Source organism: Scyliorhinus canicula, chromosome 10, assembly GCF_902713615.1.
Source record: "Scyliorhinus canicula chromosome 10, sScyCan1.1, whole genome shotgun sequence".
Classification (NCBI taxonomy): Eukaryota; Metazoa; Chordata; class Chondrichthyes; order Carcharhiniformes; family Scyliorhinidae; genus Scyliorhinus; species Scyliorhinus canicula.
In genome coordinates this window covers 170,266,770-170,290,449 of record NC_052155.1, presented here as the reverse complement: position 1 = coordinate 170,290,449, position 23,680 = coordinate 170,266,770, and the positions used below count along the sequence as shown (strand labels likewise).

Genomic DNA, 23,680 nt, shown 5'->3' with positions numbered 1-23,680 from the left:
TTATGAACTGTGGATGCATTAGACACGAGTCTTTGCCTGTTCTCGCTGGGAAATTTGGATTGTATGTAACTGAGAAGGTCTACAGTAGAAGAGGGCAGTTTTGGCAGAAGAAAATAAGACTTTCTCAATCTGGCAATTAATGGCTAAGTTGAGGCAAGGCAGTGCCAAGCACAAGTTTGAGGGCCCCTTCAGCCTGCTTTGCCATTCAACAAGGCCACAGCTGATCTGACTGTAAGCTTAACCGCACATTCCCAGCTACCCCCAATAACCTTTAACTCCCTTGTAAGATAGCAATATTGAACGACCCTGCCTCCACCGCTCTCTGGGGAAGAACATAAAAAAATTCGAGTGGGGATAAAATAGACAGCTGAAGAGAAATGGCAAGGTTGAGAAATCGGGGGTTGTTGAGATGGGGATTGTAATCATTTTTTAAAAATAAATTTAGTGTACCCAATTATTTTTCCAATTAAGGGGCAATTTAGAGTGGCCAATCCACCTAGCTTGCACATTTTTGGGCTGTGGGGGCGAAACCCACGCAAACACGGGGAGAATGTGCAAACTCCACACGGACAGTGACCCAGAGCCGGGATCGAACCTAGGACCTCAGCGCCGTGAGGCCGCAGTGCTAACCCACTGCGCCACCGTGCTGCCCTGGGATTGTAATCATTAAGGGTGAGGAGCTGCTCAGTGCAGAGTCTGAGGGAGGAAAAGAAAAGACGAGGGGGGGGGGGTGCCTTGCAAGAGAGAGAGTGGGAAAAAGGGGAAGGTGTTGGAGGAGTTTGGGGCGAAGGGGGTGAACGAGAGAAGAAGAAGATGAGTGAGCACAGCTCAAGGTCGCAGCTACAAAGCTAATATAACCGACATGGGAAGCACATCAGTGTGTTCTCCCTGTTGACTTTAGCCACGTACCTGCTGAAACACTATCTGTACAGCATCTATTCACGCTGACATCGAGAATGCTACGCCCTCAGCTTCACATGTTGTGTCTGAGATGAGAAATGGGTTTGCCGTCTTCACTGCTTGAAGGATTTTCTGGTATTCGGAATGCCATCCACGTTGGTCTCTGCTAGGCAGCTCAACAAAATCCCGTGCAGTTTGCTCTCGAGTCCATTAGACAGGACATCGATCCTCTGTTTTATTTTACCATCCGACCATAACTAAATATCGGTTGAAACAATTACATGAACATTCCACCAGCAAGAAATGAGAGGCAGGTCTGTGTTATTTAGGGCTCTTCATGACCACCAAATACCTCTTTACACCCAATGGCGTATTTTCTTTGGGTGCTGTTGTGACTTACAAACATGGCAGCAAACAGCCAGTGAAACAAACCAGGCTGGGTGCTTGGTTCTGGTCTCCCACCGCCATGAGTAACCCAGCAACGGCGGGAGGAGGCCCATTAATTGGCCACTTTACGGCCCCGATTGGCCCACAGGACGAGAGACAAAAAAAGTATGACGGAAGGTTGTCACTAAAGTTTGATGAAAATATAAGAAATGCTGCTGCCAGAAATTGTGTCAACTTTTGTTAGAATTCAATAAAAGCTGACCGCCATCTTATTTATGATTTAAAAAAAAAAAAAAATTTAAGAGTACCCAATTATTTTTTTTCCAATTAAAAGGCGATTTAGCACAGCCAATCCACCTACTCTGCACATATTTTTGGGTTGTGGTGGAGGTCAGACCTTCGCAGACACGGAGAGAATGTGACCCGGGGCCAGGATCGAACCTGGGTACTCGGTGCCGTGAGGCAGCAGTGCTAACCACTATGCCACCGTGCTGCCCCATTTTACTTCTGATAACGGACATTTTTCAACGGGTGATTTTAAAAATGTCCCCTGGATCACTGATCATAACAGTAGGCGTCTCTGATAAATCACAATCATTGCAGCTGAACATGGGGGCAGCATGGTGGCGCTGTGGTTAGCACTGTTGCATCACGGCGCTGAAGACCCGGGTTCGATCACGGCCCCGGGTCACTGGCCGTGTGGAGTTTGCACATTCTCCCTATGTCTGCGTGGGTCTCACCTCCACGACCTAAAAGATATTCAGGGTAGGTAGATTGGCCAGGCTAAATTGCCCCTTAAATGGAAAAATTAAAAAAAAATAGATTTTAAAAAGAATTTTAGCTGAAGATATGGGCAGAAGAAATTCTTATCTTATTGATGTCAGGTCAGACTGGCACCTTTCTTGAGGAAGGCAGCCATTGGCATTCTAACTATGGTCCTTTGCGGACTTTGGCTAATTATTTACCTAGTCTCTGGTCATTTTCTGGGCCATGCGAACTTTAAACCCCTGAAATGGTCTAAATAGAAGATATGAGCGGGATTTTTCACCCAGCCCCCTCTGCAGTGTGTTTTTTGGCAGCGGAGGCCGTTCGGCATTGGCCACCAGCAGAGCCTTCTGGTCCCACCAACGTCTATGGCATCTTGCATGCTTTCCATCTCCTGCCGCTGGGAAACCTGCCACAGGGGGCTGCCATCGGCGGGAATGGTAAATCCCACCACAACAGTGTTCACAGAATGTTACAGCTCAGAAGCAGCTGCATTAGTCCAGCAAGTCACTCCCCCCCCCCCCCCCCCCCCCACATTAACCACCTTGTCTAATCCCACTTTACTATCTGTGCTCCATGTCCTTTAGCTTTTCTCATTTTTAAACCGAAATATCATTCTTTTGGCAAGAAATTATGGATTCACCGACACTGTTTCAGTAACAGCTTGTGGCAGAGAATGCCACACTCCTTCTGAACAGAAAATGACCTTTTCTCGCCTTGCTTCATTTATTGTGTGATTATCTTATGTTTGCCCTCGAGTGGTTACAATCGCTCCCGCTGGTGGAAAGAATCTATTTACCTGGTCATAACTCTTCCAAACCTTGAAGTCATAGAATCATAGAATTTACAGTGCAGAAGGAGGCCGTTCGGCCCATCGAGTCTTCACCGGCCCTTGAAGAGCACCCCATCCAAGCCCGCACCCCCACCCCATCCCCGTAACCCCATCTACGCCTTTTTTGGAAACTAAGGGCAATTTAGCATGGCCAATCCACCTAAAGTGCAAACCTTTTTTTCTTTAATTTAGAGGGCGGGATTCTGGGATCCTGAGGCTGTGTTGATGTCGTCGCAAACTCCGTCGCGTTTCTCGACGACGTCAGCTCGGCCTCCGGAGTTGGCGCAGTGGGCTAGCACTGCGGCCTCACGGCACCGAGGTCCCAGGTGCGACCCCAGCTCTGGGTCACTGTCCGTGTGGAGTTTGCACATTCTCCCCGTGTTTGTGTGGGTTTCGTCCCCACGACCCAAATATGTGCAGGGTAGGTGGATTGTCCATGCTAAATTGCCCCTTAATTGGGAAAAATGAATTGGGTACTCTAAATTTTTTTTTAAAAACTCGGCCTCCGGATCAGCAATTCTGGCGCTGACAGGGGGCCAGCACGGCACTGGAGCGACCACCGCCACTCCAGCTGCTGATCTCAGCGTGAGCTGGGCGCCGCGGGATCTGCACATGCGCAGTGGCTTCCTTCAACGCGCCAGCCCTTACACAACATGGCGCAGGACTACAGGAGCCGGCGTGGAAGAAAGGAGGCTACCAGCCAGAGAGGCCGGCCCGCCGATTGGTAGGCCCCGATCGCGGGTCAGGCCACATCGGAGTGCCGCATCCCCCCCTCCCTCCCCCGGGGTCGCACCCCCATTAGGCCAGACCCTTCCACGGCAGTTCCCGCTGGCTGAGAGCAGGTGTAGACTCTGGCAGCGGGTCTCGGCGTTTTTACGACGGCCTCTCGGGCCGAAAATCAGTGGGCCGGCTGCGTGGAGCGGCCCCTGACCGCCGCCGCGCCAACCACTGCTCTGCAGAGAATCGCGTGCCGGCAACGGGGCATTTGGTAAAATTGAAAAGTATAACCCTGGCCAGAGACTTGTCAAAGGGAGGCCGCCTCAATTCCCAGTGCAGGTCTGCCACCTGCTGGCATTACTGATTAATGCAATCACCCAAACAAAAGTAAACAGAACTGCAAAGGATGGAGGTCAAATAGAAAGTGAACATGTCGGGTGGAACCTTATCAAAAAATGGCAAAGTTCCAGTGAGAAAAACAGTGTTAATCCTGTCGACTGCGTCTGCTGTATGTCTCGCAATATTTTGAGCCACTCAAGCAAAATAAGTGAATCGCTCCGTGCTCTCAGCAGCCTCCCGCAGATTCATTCGCTCCGGGGAAGCTTACTCACCACAATCACTGGGGAGCTCCAATTAAACTCTTTCCGCCAGCACTGGTTCCCAATCCGTTGCAGTGATTTGGCAGCCAGGAAGCCTGTTCCCAGATTCTCGGAGGGAGACCTGACCAGATGTTTGGATGGTGTCCCAGGCTCAAGAAAGCGCCCCACCAGCAAGGTGAGGACCCCTGCCTGGGAGGGAATTGCAGCCTTAGTCAGTGCCAGCTCACTCCAGACGACAGGGCAGCAATGTTGGAAAAAATGAATGACCTGCTTTGCGCGACCAGGGTAAGTCTGTCACCTTCAGTCTCTCACTGCACCCCAGTGATCTCTCAACCAGCCACCTAGCACGTTGCCCACCTGTCACGAGGCCCTCTTTCCCCCCTCCCCTCAATCTCCATGGTGCCTCCTAGCCTCAACTCTGCTCCTCACATCCCGGCTTCCACACTCCACCATCAAAGCTGGCTGCATTCTCCCCTACACTCTCCACATCTGTAACTCCACAGGGCAAAATCGGGCACAACTGGTGTGAGAGGGCACAGTTACCCGGACTCGTGAGAGAGCTCCGCAACCTCATCTCTTTCCCCCCCCCCCCCCCCATGATGAAAGAGCCCTTGAGCTGGCCAGGGAGAATCCTGACTGATGTGTTAGGCAGGTTGGTTCGACGTGGACTGCACTTGATGCAGTGTGGCGAGAGACAGACCTCTAACACCGGAGAAGATCCAACACGATTTTATTCAACGACATAACTAATATACATGCTCAACTGTGGGTTGACACTGTACTGAACTGACTGGAAACCTGGTACTAGCCTGACCAGACTTACTAGCTACCGCATGGTGTTTGCACTGGCTAGCTCGTGGACTCTGACTGTCTCGGTGGCTGGGTCCAGAGAGAACGGGAAACCTAGTGCCCTCTGGCTTTATAGTGGTAGTGTCCTGTCTGGTGATTGGCTGCTCTGTGCTGTGTGCTTACTGGTCATCCTGTGTGTCAATCACTGCCTGTCTGCACTTCATTCTATACAGGAGCAGATAATATGACACTGACCATGCCTGTGCTGATGGCAAAGTCGGGGTGGCGAGCAAAAGTGGGAGCCTTAAAGACACACAGTCATTCATCAAACCTCATGTGAGTAAACATTTCCTTATCCCTGTGAAGTACTAACTCCATCTTTGTCTCCATGCAAGGCAAGCAAATGGGAAGTCCAGACTATACTTGTACCCCCTGGAAACCATTGATTGTAGCACTCCAAAATGTAACTGTCAGGGGCAGTCCCTGGGAAACGGGCACACACCAGCAGTCTGAGCATCGTGTGGTACAAACGATCTGGACAATCATAGGATTTACAGTGCAGAAGGCGGTCATTCGGCCCATCGGGTCTGCACCGGCCCATGGAAAGATCACCCTACCTAAGCCCACAACTCCATACTATCCCCAGTAACCCCATCTAACCTTTTGGACACTAAGGGCAATTTATCATGGTCAATCCACCTAATCTGCACATCTTTGGACGGTGGGAGGAAACCGGAGCACCCGGAGGAAACCCACGCAGACTCCACACAGACAGCGACCCAAGCCGGGAATCGAACCTGGGACCCCTGGAGCTGTGAAGCAACTGTGCTAACCACTGTGCTACCGTGCTGCCCTATTGAGGGAGTGGAATCCCTTGTGGTTCAGGAATGGCGCCGCATGACGTCATGGGGACCGCAGTCTATCAACCCAGCACCTGGGATTTACTGCTAAACGGGCGAAGCCCATGGCCCTGGCGCCCTAGCTCTCCTGGTCCAAGTTGATATATATGTAGACCCTCGCATAAAGAGCATTTGTCACCTCCCTCACGCATTTGTGTGCGGCTGACTGGGAGATGCCACACAGATGGGCAGCACGGTAGCATGGTGGTTAGCATAAATGCTTCACAGCTCCAGGGTTCCAGGTTCGATTCCCGGCTGGGTCACTGTCTGTGTGGAGTCTGCACGTCCTCCCCGTGTGTGCGTGGGTTTCCTCCGGGTGCTCCGGTTTCCTCCCACAGTCCAAAGATGTGCGGGTTAGGTGGATTGGCCATGCTAAATTGCCCGTAGTGTCCTAAAAAGTAAGGTTAAGAGGGGGGGGGGGGTTGTTGGGTTACGGGTATAGGGTGGATACGTGGGTTTGAGTAGGGTGATCATTGCTCGGCACAACATCGAGGGCCGAAGGGCCTGTTCTGTGCTGTACTGTTCTTAAAAAAAAGATCACTGGTGAAATGAACCGCTCACAAAGACGTTCAGAGGGACGGTAACTTTAAAGCCATGGGCAGTGTCCTCACATTCCATTCGTTGCCAGCTTTTGCAGGAGATGGCAAAGGCGAGCACTAGGTGAATATTCAATGAATTGAGGAAGGTCTGGAGCGCTTCACATGTCATCCTTGCGCAGGGGCCATGCTAATCTTCTCTAATTTTAGTATAGTGTGTTCTTGCTAATGTATTAAACAGGTTCCCAGGCTCCTGTGACGCGATTCACACTACTCCACCGGCAGTGGGAATTGCAAATCCCAATCTCGCCGGAGAAGATTGCGTTTTTCAATTCTCTGCAGATTTTGAACCTATGCTATGGGCATGGATGGAGAGCACAGGCTCAAAATCATCCACATTAGAAATAAGCTACAAATTTATAAGCATCTGAAGACAAAGCGATATTTAACATTTGAGCGTGGACATAGGGATGGAAGAATGCCCTAATAAATGGAGCTTCCCAAAAGTAAGGGAAGAGGGGAAAATGAAAATCTCTTATTGTCACGAGTAGGCTTCAATGAAGTTACTGTGAAAAGCCCCTAGTCGCCACATTCCGGTGCCTGTTCGGGGAGGCTGGTACGGGAATTGAACCGTGCTGCTGGCCTGCCTTGGTCTGCTTTAAAAGCCAGCGATTTAGCCCTGTGCTAAACCAGCCCCTAAGGATTTAGAAAGGTTTATTTTTAAAGTTTAGATGTACAAATACTCTCAATGTATGGAAAAAGGGCAGCTACTGAGTTTGGAACCTGACCAGTCTAGCGGGCGAAGTTTAAAAAAGGACCGACAGAGATGGGATGGACTCCCGCTTTCCCAGACGATCAAGATGAGCGTACTGCAAAGGTTCCTCTTCCTGTTCAGATCCATACCGATCTATATCCACAAGGCCTTTTTCGAAGCGATAGACAAAATTATCATGCCATTCCTCCGGGCCCTCGCCGCAACAGGACTCCCATCCCCACCAGCAAAACACTCAACAATCCCAGTGGTAGTAGCAACCCTGAGAACCTGGAATCAGATGAAGCAGCTCTTCGGTCTGACCTAAGTGTCCACCACAACCCCCATCTGCGGTCTCCACTTTTACAGAGGGGACAGACCAGTGACCCTAGAGGAATCGATGGAGAGACTGGCACTACCGAATGGACAGGCACTCCGACACTTACACAAATCAAAAACTTTCTCCACAAGGAGATGACAATGTAACCAAGGAGCCCGAAAGACACAATATTGGAGGAGTTACTGGAGACAGACAGTCTGGGGAAGGGAAACGGCGGGGACGTATACTGATGACTTTTAGAAAGGGCACGTTCCTCACTGGATGAAACAAGGGAAAAATGGGAGGAAGAGCGAGGGCCGGAAATAGGCTGGGCACTCTGAAGCACCAAACAGGGCCAACTCCACCTCGTCTTGCAGCTAAACGTGTACCAGGACCTGGGTGCAGAGCTGGCTAAGAGGAGAGCGGGGTTCAATAAGGTGAAGGCTACCCTCTTTAAGATGGGGTTGGCAGCCGTTTATCAACTTGTTTGAGAAAAGTTTAAGATGTCGGCAGTGGAGGGAGGGATTTAAAAGGGTGGAGGGAGGATGAGTTGGGAAATGTGGGGATGGGTTGGTGGGGTATTCTGAGCTGGTTATGCACAGCCCTGTTGGCTGGATTTGGGTTGTGTTTCTGCCTATTGTGTTAATATATAAATGCCTCAATAAAATATTTTTCAAAAAAAATAGGCAGGCAACAGGAGGGCAAGAGTGGAAAAGAAGGGAGGGGAAGCCAAGCAACAGGGAGGGAGGAGAGTAGGGCACGGCCCACAGATAAACGCCGAATGATCACCCACGGTGAAGTAAAGTGCTTAGGATAAGACCGGGAAAACAGCGAAAGAAGGGAAGTTGGGGGGCAAGGGAGGGGGTGGAGGGTGGAGGTGCCGAAAGGACCAACGTATAAACTGTAACCATCTCATCTATCTTTAATGAACGTGCAGTGTAAAAATGTAAAACTTTAATAAAACTATTTAATAAAAAATGAAAACTCTTCGATTAAGACTATTTTTTAAAGAATCAATGGCCTCCCTTCCATCATAAGGTCAGAAGTGAGGATGATTCCAGATGACTGCACAATGTCGAGCACCATTCACGACTCCTCAGATACTGAAGCAGACCTTGTCCAAATGCAGTAAGATCTGGACATTATCCAGGCTTGGGCTGACAGGTGGCCAGTTACATTCATGCCACTGAAGTGCCAGGCAATGACCATCTTCTACAAGAGAGGATTAACCATGGCCCCTTGACATTCAATGGTATTACCATCGCTGAATCCCCCACAACCAACATCCTGGGGGTTACCATTGATCAGAAACTGAACTGGACTAGCCATATTAATACTGTGGCTACCAGAGGAGGTCAAGGCTAGGAGTCCTATGGCAAGTAATTCACCTACTGACCCCCCCCCCCCCCCCCCCCCCAAAGCCTGACAACCATCCACAAGGCACAAGTCAGGAATGCAATGGAATGTTCTCCACTTGCCTGGATGAGTGCAGCTCCAACAATACTCAGGAAGCTCGACACCATCCAGGACAAAGCAGCCCCCTTGATTGCTCCTCTTTCCACAAACATTCAAACCCTCCAACACCGACGAACAGTGGCAGCCGTGTGTACCATCTACAAGACGCACTGCAGTAACTCACCAATGTTCCTTAGACAGCACCTTCCAAGCTCACAACTGCTTCCACCTGGAAGGACCAGAGCAGAAGATACCTGGGAATCGCACCACCTGGATGTTCCACTCCAAGTCCTTCACCACCCTGACTTGGAAATATATCGCCGTTCCGTCACTTTCCCTGGAGCAAAATCCTGGAGCTGCCTCCCTGACAGCACTGCAGGTGTACCTACACCTCAGGGGCTGCAGCGGTTCAGGAAGGCAGCTCACCACCACCACCTTCTGAAGGGCAACTCGGGATGGGCAATATCGGCTGGTATTCCCCCCATGTGGAAAACACCCTGCCTGAGGTACGAAACATCTGATTCGCCTGCCCCAGGTGCTGCATTTACATGTCTCCACAACAATCGCTCTGATTCAAGCCAGGAGGATGGCAGCGAGGGTGCCTACTCCGGGATTTACGGAGGGGACTCTCAGCCATTTTCTGGATGCCATGGAGGAGAGGTGGGCAACAATGTACCCTCGAGTTGGCAGCAGGCCCACCAGCAAATTGCCGAATCCCGCCTGGGAGACGGTGGCAGCACTGATTAGTGCCAGCAGCCTGACCAAGCGGACCATTGTGCAATGCAGAAAAACAATGAGTGACCTTCTCTGATCAGCCAGTGTTAGTGCTCCCTTTCTCCTCTCTGCACTCCACCCTTCTGTCAGCCATAAGACATAGGAGCAGAATTAGGCCACTCGGCCCATTGAGTCCGCTCCGCCATTCAATCATGGCTGATATTTTTCTCATCCCCATTCTCCTGCCTTCTCCCAATAACCCCAAATCCCCTTATTAATCAAGAACCTATCCATCTCTGTCTTACAGACACTCAGTGATTTGGCCTCCACTGCCTTCTACGGCAAAGAGTTCCACAGATTCACCACCCTCTGGCTGAAGAAATTCCCCCTCATCTCAGTTTTAAAGGATCGTCCCTTTAGTCTGAGATTGTGTCCTCTGCTTCTAGTTTTTCCTACAAGTGAAAACATCCTCTCCAAGTCCACTCTACCCAGGCCTCGCAGTATCCTGTAAGTTTCAATAAGATCCCCCTCATCCTTCTAAACTCTGAGTACAGACCCAGAGTCCTCAACCGTTCCTCATACGACAAGTTCTTCTTTCCAGGGATCATTCTTGTGAACCTCCTCTGGACCCTTTCCAAAGCCAGCACATCCTTCCTTAGATACGGGGCCCAGAACTGCTCACAATACTCCAAATGGGGTCTGACCGGAGTCTTATATAGACTCAAGTACATCCCTGGTCTTGTATTCTAGCCCTCTCGACATGAATGCTAACATTGCATTTGCCTTCCTAACTGTGAACTGTGAATCGTGAACAAGGACTCCTAAGTCCCTTTGTGCTTCTGATTTCCTAAGCATCTTCCCCTTTCGAAAATAGTCTATCCTCCATTTCTCCTTCCAAAGTGCATAACCTCACACTTTTCCACATTGTATTCCATCTGCCACTTCTTTGCCCACTCTCCTAGCCTGTCCAAGTCCTTCTGCAGCACGCCTGGTTCCTCAATACTACCTGTCCCTCTACATATCTTTGTATCATCTGCAAACTTAGCAACAGTGTCTTCAGTTCCTTCCTCAAGATCATTAATGTATATTGTGAAAAATTGTGGTCCCAGGACGGATCCCTGAGGTATACCACTAGTCACCGGCTGCCAGCCTGAAAAAGGACCCCTTCATCCCCACTCTCTGCCTTCTGCCAGTCAGCCAATCCTCTATCCATGCCAGGATCTTACCCTTAACACCATGGGCTCTTAACTTATTTAACAGTCTCTTATGCGGCACCTTGTCAAACGCCTTCTGGAAATCTAAATAAATTACATCCTCTGGTTCTCCTTTGTCTAACTTCCTTGTTACTTCCAGAAAGAATTCTAATAGATTTGTCAGACATGACCTCCCCTCGACGAAGCTGTGCTGACTCAGATCTATTTTATCATGCACTTCCAAATACTCTGCAATCCCATCTTTAATAATGGACTCTAAAATCTTGCCAATGACCGAAGTCAGGCTAATCGGGCTATAATTTCCCGTCTTCTGCCTCCCTCCATTCTTAAACAGGGGGTTACATTAGCCACTTTCCTGCCCTCTGGAACCCTTCCTGCCTCCAGTGATTCCTGAAAGATCATCAGCAATGCCTCCACAATTTCCTGAGCTATCACTTTTAGAACCCTGGGGTGTAGTCCAGGTCCAGGTGACTTACCCACCTTCAGACCTTTCAGTTCCCCCAGAACCTTCTCCTTAGTAATGGCCACTGCACTCACCTCTGCCCCCGATTCTCCTGGAGCTCTGGCATACCACTGGTGTCTTCCACCGTAAAGACTGATACAAAGTAACTATTCAGTTTGTCTGCCATATCTTTGTTTCCTATTATTACTTCTCCAGCCACATTTTCCAGTGGTCCAATGTCTATTTTTGCCTCTCTCTTACCTTTTATATATTGAAAAAAACTCTTCATGTCTTCCTTTATATTACTAGCTAGCTTACACTCATATTTCATCTTCTCCCCCTTATTGCTTTTTTAGTTGTCCTCTGCTCGCTTTTAAAGGCTTCCCAATCCTCTAGCTTCCCACTAATCCATGCCACTTTGTATGCTTTTTCTTTAGCTTTTATGCTGTCCTTGACATCCCTCGTCAGCCATGGATGCCTTGTCCTGTCCTGAGCATGTTTCCTCCTCCTTCGGATGAATTTCTGTTGTGCCTCCCTAATAACCCCCCAAAACTCCTGCCACTGTCTTCCCTGCTCGGCTCCTTTTCCAATCAACTCTGGCCAGCTCCTCCCTCATGTCTTTGTAGTTACCCTTATTTAATTGTAATACCGTTACATCTGATTGCAGCTTCTCCCTCTCAAACTGCAGAATAAATTCTATCATATTGTGGTCACTGCTCCCTAAGGGTTCCTTCATCTTAAGTTCCCTAATCAAGTCTGCCTCATCACCAAATCCAAAACTGCCTGTTTCCTAGTAGGCTCTGTCACAAGCTGCTCCAAAAAAACATCTCTTAGACATTTCCACAAATTCCTTTTCTTGGGATCCACTGCCAACCTGATTTTCCCAGTCCACCTGCATATTGAAGACCCCATGATTATTGTTATATTGCCTTTTTTACATTCCTTTTCTATCTCCTGATTTATTTTCTGCCCCACATCCTGACTACTGCTCGGGGCCCTGTACATAACTCCCATCAGGGTCTTTTTTCTTTGCGATTCCTCAACTTTACCCACAGAGATTCTATGCCTTCTGATCCTATATCGCTCCTTGCCATCAATTTAACTTCATTCCTTACTAACAATGCAACCCCACCCCCTTTGCCCATCTGCCTGTCCTTTCGATAAGACACATATCCTTGTAAATCCCAGCCCTGAACCCCTTCAGCCACGTCTCTGTTGCCCCCAAATTCGGACCGGCCAATCTCAATGTGCGCAACGAGCTAATTTACCTTGTTCCGTATACTGCGCGCGTTTAGGTACAACACCCTCAATCCTGCATTGACCTCCCTTTTCACACTTGTCACCTTTTTTGCTCTGCCTGAGGGTGATGTACTTTTATTTTGGTTCTCTATTTCTCCTTCAGTTATTACACCTTCCAAGCTCACTTTCTGGTTCCCACCCCCCTGCCATACTTGTTTAAATCCTCCCGAGTGAATCTAGCAAACCTCCCAGTCAGGATATCGATGCCCACCTCGATCCCAGATGCCTCCAACGTGCAGGGTCCTAGCACCCCGCCTCCCGCCAGCATAATCAAACCCTCATCGCAACTTCTCCCTGCTTAAGCGCAGTGCCGACACATACCAGGTGTCATTGACCTCAGACCTGCCAGGCATCTCCAGGGTTCTTGCAGGAGAAGCTCGCCTACAACCACCGTGAACGAAGGAAAAGTGGGGATGCCCGAGCTGAGGATCCTGACTCCTTATGAGGAGTGAGCCGTGGAGCTCGCAGAGGAGGACTAGGAGTGGGCATGTGCTGAGAACAAGGTGGGCCTGTGAGAGCAATGAGAGGAACCCTGCACCTTCATCGGTATAGCCAGTCTCAAGTGAGTTCTGTAAAGTCAAAACTCTTGCAGGCCATGTACAAAAACCACGTCTTTGGCCTTTCAGGATCATCAGCCGAAGAGTCGGCTCATCGACCACCCACCATCCACACCATCTCGGAGGAGGTATCAGAGGAGGACACGGATGAAGCATCCCAGATATCACCCATATCATCCACCATCGCAGAGACACACACCTCGGCGGGCAAACCTAGCAGGCAGCTTCTGGGTCACTATCTGGTGCGCATCGCAAAGCTTCTGATCCACATCAGGTAGAGGCACAAGCATCCCAGGGATCAGACTGTCAGAGGTCTGCTGGATCCCAGGACTCGGCTGTGCCTCTGGACGCTTTCATCTCTCAGCTGCTGCTGAAGATGCAAAGGCAGAGCCAGGAAAACCAGCAGGGGTTGTCAGCGACACTCCTGCGACTACAAGACCGAATTGAGGAGTCCAAAGCTTTCTGTCGCAGGAGATGTTCCCAGTGATGTGTGGCACCCAGGCCAACACTGCTATGGTGGCATCTGCAGTGGAAAGCCTGGAGCAAGACATCAGATCCATGGCCGGAGATCTCCGAAGCGTGGCTCGGTCCCTGAAGATCATGGCTGAGAGCGTCAACTGCATGGTGCAGACAATGGCGGTCCTTGAGGACTTTAAGGCTTTTGGAGCTCACGCCAACTGTCCCTCTGTCCCATGGAGTAACCCAGGGGCCCACGAGCACCAGGAGGGAGGAAGATCGTCTGGAGCACATCCTGGAGCTTTCCACCCAGGAGTCACTCAGTCACCAGCCAGTTTGAATCCCCTCCTCCTGAGACCGGCGCAGCGGGTAGAATAAGGTGACGCAGCAATACCAGTGCCTTCTGAAAGTAGGCCGAGGCCCTCCAGTTCCTGGCCCTCCAGCGGACACACACCAAGGGCATGTCAGGCAAACAGAATGTGGAAGGCAGCAGGCCGCCTCCAACTCAAATGTACAGCATGCAAAGAGTTAATGTCATGTTAAGCCGAGCCACTAGAGGGAGCTAAGTGACAGTACTATAAATTGCACTGGCTCTTGGGCTTGGGGAGGAGATTAGATCTTGGGCTGAAGAAGATAAGATTCATAGTGTATTGCAGAGTTAGTTAAAAGATAATAGTTAGAGTTAGTAGATAGAGATAGTGTAAGTGAGTGTAGTTTAACTCTTACATGTATATTCACTGTTCAGAATAAGTGTTGAACTCAAATTTAGTAGTGTTAATAAAATTAGTTTAGTTTTTCAAAAGGATATTGTGTATCTTTGTGATCACTATGCCCTCCATCCTGGAAACCCTTCACAAAGATCACCATAAGGCCCACTCATTGTAAATGTTTCATTCGCAGTGATAGGATTCAGGAATGTGAACCCTAGACCACGCCCCTAATTTCCCTTGAGAGCGAAGGGACAAAGAAATGAAGCACAGAACCTCACTGAGACATGAGATAGGGAGTCAGCGTGTTGGCAGTAGACAGGAGTCAGACACACGCAGTAGTGGAGGAGCATCACAGACCATTCCTCGCTCTGAATCCTCATCACCTATCTGCAATGACTGGGTAACAGGCACTCAATGACTCCCCAACCCCAGCACTCTGATCAATGGGCTCACTGCAACCTTCACCCCCTGGTTGCAGAGAGGTCACAGTGTCCTGTGGGGGTGAGGTGTTGCACTGTTGGACAACATGCTGGTGCTACTCCATGAAGTAGTAGGTGATGAGGGCGTTCCTAGCCCTCCTATCCACGCACATTTACCCTCTGCTGGCCTCCATCCTTCTGGTCCTCAGTGGTCTCTTCCTCAACTCCCTCCTGAATCATCCGAGGGCCGCCTCATGAAGGTTGCCGCCTCGCTGCAGTCAGATTATGTAGGCACAGCAAGTCACCACGATGCGGGAGAACCTCAGGGGACTGTACTGGAGGCGCCTCTGGATCAGTCGAGGCAGTGGAAGCACATCTTCAGGAAGCCGATGCACCGCTCTATCCCAGATCTGGTGTCACTCTGAGCCTCTTTGTACCGTGCCTCTACTGCGGTCTCTGGCCTCTGCGCTGGTGTCATCAGGCAAGACCTCAGCAGATATTCCGTGTCCCCTACAAGCCATGCCTACAGCCTGGAGGGGCCCTTGAAAATGCCAGGGATCTGCGATTGCCCGAGGGTGTGACTATCATGCACACTCCCTAGAAAACATGCAAACACGTGCATGAGTCAGTCACATGTGGTGATCATACACCAGCTGCACATTGAGGGAGTGAGACGCCTTCCTATTTATGAAGCGGTCTCCCTAATACCTTGTGCACATAGAGCGATATGAGTGCAGTCGATCTGTGGCAGACCAATCATGGTGCTAAATCCCCCAGCCCTCTCGACCTGCTGGGCCTCGTCCAGGTCAAAATGAATAAAGTCCAAAGCCCTTGTATAGAGTTCCAGCATCACCTCACAGAAACAAATATGGTCAGAGGCCTGCGAGGTGCCACACAGGTCACCCTGGGACGACCCTCTTATGTAATGAGTTGAGGGCTGCCGTGACCTTCATGGCCACATGGAGCTGGTGTTCTCCGCAGCCACGTGACGTCAAGTCAGCAAGGATGTATGCTTCATCCGATGCCGGTGTCTAGGTAGTTACATTGTGTACCTTGTGTTGCCCTATTATCTATTTTCTTTTTATTTTCGTTTCTTTTCATATACCAAATGATCTGTTTGAGCTGCTCGCAGAAAAATACTTTTCACTGTCCCTCGGTACACATGGCAATAAACAAATCCAATCCAACCAATCCAATCCAATGCGGCACTGGTACCACACAGTCTCCCTGATGAGGCGGAGTCTCCTGGATCACATGTTGTCCGACTGCTCCATGAGAGACACTCGGGTTCTGTACGCCCTCGGTCTCCTTCTGTGTCTTCATGCCCCCTAGACGCCTGGTGTGGCCTCTGGCCCCTGAGCCTGCCTTGTGGCCCCTTGTCTCCTGCCACTGCGTCTTCCCTGTGTGTCGCCTCACGTTACTGCCGGATTCTGCGCTCCTCCAGCGCTGTAATAAGCCGAATAGCCAGCTCCACTGGCTCAATACCGATATCACTCGGTTACCTGCAAGGGATGAGAGAGAGAGGGAGAGACTGTCAGGTTGGTTTCAAAGTCAGACAACTTCAGTACTTCCCCTGATCTATTGGCCTCTTGGACCTGGAAGCAGCCAGTCCCACATCCCATCCAGTGGCTCCCCCTTCGCCGACAGCTCAGGTGTCTCCCATCTCCATTTCACGACTGTCCCCAGCCTTTATCCTCACCCAGTCCGAGTCACCTTCTGCCCCCCCAATATGGTTATTCCCCCTCCCTTATTCTCTATATCTGACAGGAGGTTTATATGCTCGTACATCCCTAATGGACAAGGTCAACTGTACGGTGATGTCCACGTTGGGGACTAATGGATTGATAGGCATTGGGATCCAGTACCTAAGTAAGCCCCATGCCTCTCGATTCCATGTGCCCACGCTTTTAGCCTTGAACCCTGAGTATCCATCCCATTCCTTGACTTTGAACTATTGTGAGTTCATCTAGTTAAACTAAATCAAACAAACTGAGGGACAAATTAAAGGGAGCCACTCCTTAAAGGGACACCGCCCTAAACAAAAACAAAGAGCAAATGAAACTTAAAAACATCAAATCGAAAAGTCATTTAAAGGGGCAATAAAGCACCCCAGATCCTGTTGTGCCCACCGGGCAGACTTTGAGACTGTGGGCAGCTGACACTGTCAAGGGTTGACTCTTGATGGCCAATTAGTTTGACGGGCATTAGTCTCAAGAATGTTAGAGGGCACAATTGCTTTCTGCTTCAGGGATAGACAAAGCTCATCGGCACCCTTTTTACTCAGGCTGCAGCATTCCGCAATCTCACTGGTGTTCTGCCTCTACACTTAAGACTCTTGGACAGCCACTCCAGAATTGGGCACCGTGTTGCCTTCTCTTTCAGGATCTCATCCACCCTGGTTCTCATCACCCCCCAACCCGTGCCCCATGTGAGCCATCTCATACCCCCATGCCACAGATATCAGACACAGCCCTCTAAGAACTTTCAAACAATGCAGGAAGTACACGAACACATCCCTATAAGAACTTAAAAAATTTTTTTTTTACAGCACCCAATTATTTTTTTCCAATTAAGGGGCAATTTAGCGTGGCCAATTCATTCACCTTGCACATCTTTGGGTTGTGGGGGTGAAACCCACGCAGACACGGGGAGAATGTGCAAACTCCACCCGGACAGTGCCCCAGGGCCGGATTCAAGCCCTGGTCCTCAGTGCCACGTGCTGCCCTATCCCTATAAGAACCTTGAAACAACATGGGCAACAGACTTCAAGGACCACCAACACCAACCATAGAACATAGAACAGTACAGCACAGAACAGGCCCTTCAGCCCTTGATGTTGTGCCGAGCAATGATCACCCTACTCAAACCCACGTATCCACCCTATACCCGTAACCCAACAACCCCCCCCCAACCTTACTTTTTAGGACACTACGGGCAATTTAGCATGGCCAATCCACCTAACCCGCACATCTTTGGACTGTGGGAGGAAACCGGAGCACCCGGAGGAAACCCACGCTCACACGGGGAGGACGTGCAGACTCCACACAGACAGTGACCCAGCCGGGAATCGAACCTGGGACCCTGGAGCTGTGAAGCATTTATGCTAACCACCATGCTACCGTGCTGCCCCCATGCTACTGTGCTGCCCATGACCCCACATTCTGGAAACCCATCCCTACGGACACCCCCCAGGCCCCCTCCCTCCAACCAATCCTCCCCCCACCATGGAGCTGGCCAGCAGGCTCTGTCCCCTTGGACTCCCTGGTGCTCGGTGAAGACAGTGATGCTCACCTCTTTCCTCCATCTCAGAGGTCATGGTGCCTTGTTCCCATTTTTAAGAAGCAGTAGCAATTTGTGCCAGCATGCCGCCACGCCTGGTGGGTGGGAAGATTCAATATGGCCTGAAGATGCGATGCTAACCCCCCTCCACACTCAGCATATTATAATGGATTAAAATTCATGCAGATGAGGTTCGCGCCCTTCTTGGGCGTGAACCTAATCGCGTCATGGGGAAGGGCTCTGGAAAAGCGCATTCTGAAATTCTGCCAGGACAAATCCTGTTTTTTGGGCCTCACGAGATTTAGCGTGATTTGCGCCCACGGCTAACGTGGCCACTAAATCCTGCCCAGTGTCTGAGGCTGCTCGGTCTCACCAGGGAATCCGACCTGCATCCACAAAGGTACCAGTGGCCGTCAAGGTCAACGTGACCCGCAATTTCGAGAACCTTAGGATTCTTCCAGGGTGGAGCTGATCATTTTGCCAACGTCTCTCAATCACTGTATATATTTACGTCAGGGAGGTCAACGAGGCCATGAGTGCGAGAGGGAATCTTCATTGTTTACTCTTGAAGTAATGAGAATAGGAGGAATAGACATTGGTTTTGCCATGGTAACGGGTTTCCCAATGGTGCAGTGATGCCACTGGTTGCACATATGTAGCTCTGCAAGCTCCACATCTCAATGGGAATATGTACCGTAACCATGGAGGACCCGAATTGCCAACCACAGCTCCAATGGTGCTGTTCATCAAGGGCATTACCTTGGCCTGCCAATGGCTGTTGTGCTTTTAGAGGAACAAGAAGAGTTTAATCAAGGATAGGAAAGGTAAGTGCATTTAGATCACTGACAGGCAGCAACTTAGTCTGAGCGCAAGAACTATATTTTCAGACCCAGTTACACCTATTTGGCCTGCTTTAGCCAACTCTGCTTCACCTGCCTCTCAAAAGGTGGTTGCCACTAGATATACCAGCAGCTGGAAACTGACCTTCAGATACGATCTCTCACAGGCAGAGTCCCCCCCCACTGTTCCCACAGGCAGAGTCCCCCCCACTGTTCCCACAGGCAGAGTCCCCCCCACTGTTCCCACAGGCAGAGTCGCCCCCACTGTTCCCACAGGCAGAGTCCCCCCCACTGTTCCCACAGGCAGAGTCCCCCCCACTGTTCCCACAGGCAGAGTCCCCCCACTGTTCCCACAGGCAGAGTCCCCCCACTGTTCCCACAGGCAGAGTCCCCCTTACAACTTATACTGCTGCAACTCACCACGACTCCTTCAACTGCAACTTCCAAACCGCCACCTCTACCACCTAGAAGGACAAGGGCAGCAGATGTGTGAGAACATTACAGCCTGCAAGTTCAGGCTGCACACCATCCTGATTTAGAAATATAACACCATTCCTTCACTGTCTCTGGGTCAAAATCCTCAAACTCCCTCCCTAACAGCACTGTGGCTGTACCTATACCACATGAACTGCAGCAGTTCAAGAAGGTGACTCATCACCACCTTCTCAAGGGCAATTAGGGGTGGGCAATGAATGCTGGCCGAGCCAGTGACGCCACCATCCTGCAAAAGAATAAACTGAAAATAAGTTCTCGCCTGCTTCACAAAAGCGCATTGATAGCAATCATGTAACAATGAGTTTCCCTAAAACAACCCGATTGTCTTAGATGACTAGGAAAAGCTCTTATTTCAACGATGCAGAGGTGGTGTCAGAACAGGATCCTGTAGGTGAGAGCACAGTTTCCAAACAGCAGTCACGGTGCATTCATGGTCATTCGTGCTACAGTCACTCCAGTCTTTCAAGGGCTAGGCTGGAGGTATGGCTGGTTGTAGCTTGCCTTCCTCTTCTTGCTGTTTTTTTCTCCTGCCGACTCCATTTGCTCCTCCTCCTCACGTCCAACCCGAGATTTAACATTTTTCACAGCGGAAGGATTTCGGTGTAATTGAAATTAATTTATTACTCTTAAATTAAATGAAACTCAGCAATCTGCGAGGAGTGTACTTTAGATCTGAAGGATCCTTTATAAGCACAATAACTTGACACAATGGAAGCTCAATTAGATATCCCAGCTAAGATTCAGGCCTGCTACCTTAAAAGGTTCCGAAGTGGGCCAATTGACTATCTAGCTGCCCTTTTAACGATATTAAAAAAGTATGAGTAGCTAGTCATAGAACAAAGAACAAAGAACAATACAGCACAGGAACAGGCCCTTCAAACCTGTACCGATTATGACACCACCCTTGGCCAAAACCCTCAGCATTTCAAAGTGGCGTATCCCTCTATACCCGTCCTACCCACGTATTTGATCTCTTGCTTCACATTATAATTATAATTTAATTTATATTTCAGCATCAGTGAAGTGGCTGTGTGCAGCCATGCAAGAACAGCTTTTCTCACTCAGATTGAGACTGAGCCAGTGGATAAACTGAGTCTGGTCCTTTCAGCTGTTACCAGTCTCAAAACTGTGCCTACCACTTGGTACAGACCTTCGAGTTACTAGTTGCACACCTTGCCAACATATACAAATTCTGGTGATATCACTCCTTACGAAATTTGAATGCAACTTGCATTTGCTTCTGCCAGTTGTATTTACATAAAAACAGCAACTTTGCTCTATTCAGCTTTCATTTCACATGCTATTTCAAGTTTTGATACTTTTCCATCCTTGGGCCCCAGTACTGATCGACGGGGCCAAGGTCGGGGGGGGGGGGGGGGGGGGGGGGGGGGGGGACAAAGTTTCAAACAGGAAACCCATGGCCCGTAAATTCCTGGTTCCCCAGTGTTGGATGGGTGGGGGGGGGGGGCACTGGGGAATCACCCTCAGAGGTTCCCAGGACAATTGCACCAGGCTTACACTCATAGTTACTCAGTGGGGCAGAGCGGAAGAGCTCGCGGAGAGGTGGGTGACTTGCAGAGAGCAAGTTGGCGGTGGTCTCGCAGTGCAGTGGAGCGCGTGTCCGAGCTGACGGAGCGGCGGTCGATCCACTGGGCAGTCGATGCCTGCTAAGTCAAGGAGAAAGGGCGGCATTCATTTTCCTCCTTGGCATACAGTTAAATGTCAATAAACGGATTTGTTTAACTTTCACCTGCTGTGTCTATGTTGAGCCTCGTAGCTATTACATTTGGCAATGAGGTGACTCGGGACTGCAGCTGGCAGCTCCTGGAATTGGGGGAATGGGGGGGGGGGGGGGGGGGGGGGGTCTGCCATCAAAGTTTTCTTTAAAAAACTCCCCAGCAATAGTAAGTTTAAAAATAAATCCCTTTTTGGAAAAATCGATCCTTTTGATCCAAAGACTATTTTAAAAAATAAATTTAGAGTACCCAATACCCAATTCATTTTTCCAATTAAGGGGCAATTTAGCGTGACCAATCCACCTACCCTGCACATTTTTGGGTTGTGGGGGCGAAACCCACGCAGACACGGGGAGAATGTGCAAACTCCACACGGACAGTGACCCAGAGACTAAGCACTGGATTCAGTATATTGAAAGACTTCACTATTTCTTCACTGCTAGTGAAATTACCGGAGAGGATACGCAAGATATCATTCCGCTTTCAGTATGTTGACCCCAAATTTACAATCTCATTAACCTCCCCGTAAACTCTGGATATTAAGGGCTGGATTCTCTGCAGCCCCGTGCCGGAACCGTGTTCGGTGCAGCGGCGGAGAAATCAATTTCACGCCGAAATCGGACCAGGCGCTGATCCGGCGATTCTCTGGGACCTGAGAATCGGCGTGATCGCGGAGTATGCCGCGCGGCTAGGGGCCCATTGTCAGAGGCCACCCCAGCGATCCGCCACTCCTGACCGGCCGAGTTTCGAACGGCGTGGTTCTAACCACCTATCGCCGGTCGGGACTCTCGCGTGGCGGCTGCGGACTCAGTCTGTGGCCGCCCTGATGGGGGGGGGGGGGGGGGGGGCGGGAGGATCGGACAATGAGGGGCGGCTTATAGGCAGTCGGGGTTAATATCCGCGCGCTCAGATCCTCGGGCGTGCGGCCGATCGGGGTGGGTGTCTACCTTTTCAATCTGCCTCTACGGTCCGTGTCTGCCACGGGCTTGGCGGGGCCGCTGGAGGCCACCGCCGTGCGCATGCGCGGACTCAATACCGGATAGGGGCCCCCGCAGCTAAAGCTCCATGAATTACTCAAGGTCCCTGTTAGCCCCCTGCAGGGCATTGAATTAGTTGCAGGAAACTCCAGAGTAAAACTCCAGCGTTTTTATGCCGGCGTGGGGACATAGCCCCATTTTGGGAGATTCCAGCCCCCTATGTCTTTTGACCACCCCGTAGCATTGATAAAGGATCATTTTACCGCCAGACCAACTATTATCATGCATTTTAAGTTTAACTCTGCTGTAAGGGACCCGGGGAGATGATTGGGACACAACGGCAAGACGAAGAAAGTGGGCCCAGCCATGCAAATGGGGATCATGGCTGAGTGACATGCTGCTCGACAGATTTGTTTGCGGTGCGAATAACATAAAGATAGAGAAAAGGCAGCCAGCAGAGAATAGGATTTCCCTCAGAAAGCCATGGAAATAGCACAGGTGATTGAGAGTGCAGAGAAAGGCGTTTCCGAGTTACCGTGCGTGCAGTCAGGTGAGCTGAATCAGCTGTGGCGCAAGTCGGAAGGGCAGGGTGGAGTACGCAGGAGAGATAGAGCAGAGACTCACTGAGCAAGGCAAAGGACAGAAGAAAATGAAAATGGGTCAACAGCCCAGAAATTCTGATGAATGCTATCGTGCACGGGCGGGGGGGCAGAAGGGGAAGGAGAAATCACCCCCATGAAAGATGCAAATTCTGGAATTCTATCTGTTTTGGCTGCAATCAGATAGGCCACATCCGAATTAAGAGATGAGTCAAACAGAAAGCACCTGGCTTGTGCAAAAAGAAATCTGGACTCCAGTGCGAGGAGTCCAAAGTCGACTTCCAAAGTCGGATATCCGATACAAATTTTCTTCTCCTTTTTTTTCTTTCTGCTTCTTATCTAATCTATCTAGTAAGCTTTCTTGAAGTCACGTCCTGGTGCCATATTACATCACTATTTCTGATAGTAATGTTATATTGCTTTGTGCAATACAAGTTACTCACTTCTTCCAGGATGATCTTTAACTCGATGTTGATTAACACTTGTAGTCTTCCAATTAGAGCAAATACTTTATTGAGTAACGTTGACTAATTAACTGTGAGTTTGTTCCCTCTCCAATGCTTAAACTAGATGTTACATGAACATGATTGATTAAGAAATACTTATGATTATCTACACCTGTGCTGAGCTGTCTTTGTATGCTTGTGGTCACTAGCTACTGTTCCTGTGAAGAGACTGATCCTGGCTTCAGTCTGTCTATTTATACCTGTTAGTAGTGCTGCCCTCTAGTGATTACTTGATTGTTACATCTATACATTAACCCCTTGTATATATACAGATATGCAGCTCACGACAGTTTCAACTTGAACTTTGATCCTTTATCCTTTTGAGCTGTTTCCTCAGCAGCTCATTCAGAATCCCAGAATCCCTACAGTGCAGAAAGAGGCCATTCAGCCCATCGAGTCTGCACCAACCCTTCAAAACACCACCCTACCTAGGCCCAATCCCCTGCCCTATTCTTGCAACTCCACCCTAGGGGGCAATTTAGCATGGAC

General features: G+C 49.9%; 1 long non-coding RNA gene and 1 other non-coding gene across 2 annotated transcripts in view; one reads left to right on the top strand and one right to left on the bottom strand.

Annotated features, from left to right (window-relative positions):
* The first annotated feature begins 4,168 nt into the window (after window positions 1-4,168).
* LOC119972967 overlaps window positions 4,169-23,680 on the top strand; it is a 39,351-nt gene continuing 19,839 nt past the window's right edge. The window contains exons 1-2 of the long non-coding RNA XR_005462202.1: window positions 4,169-4,485; window positions 5,223-5,325. This is a non-coding gene — a long non-coding RNA (uncharacterized LOC119972967). The remainder of the gene's footprint in view (window positions 4,486-5,222; window positions 5,326-23,680) is intronic.
* On the bottom strand, window positions 6,561-6,664 carry LOC119972994. Its single transcript, XR_005462216.1, has one exon. It is a non-coding gene; the product is annotated as a U6 spliceosomal RNA (small nuclear RNA).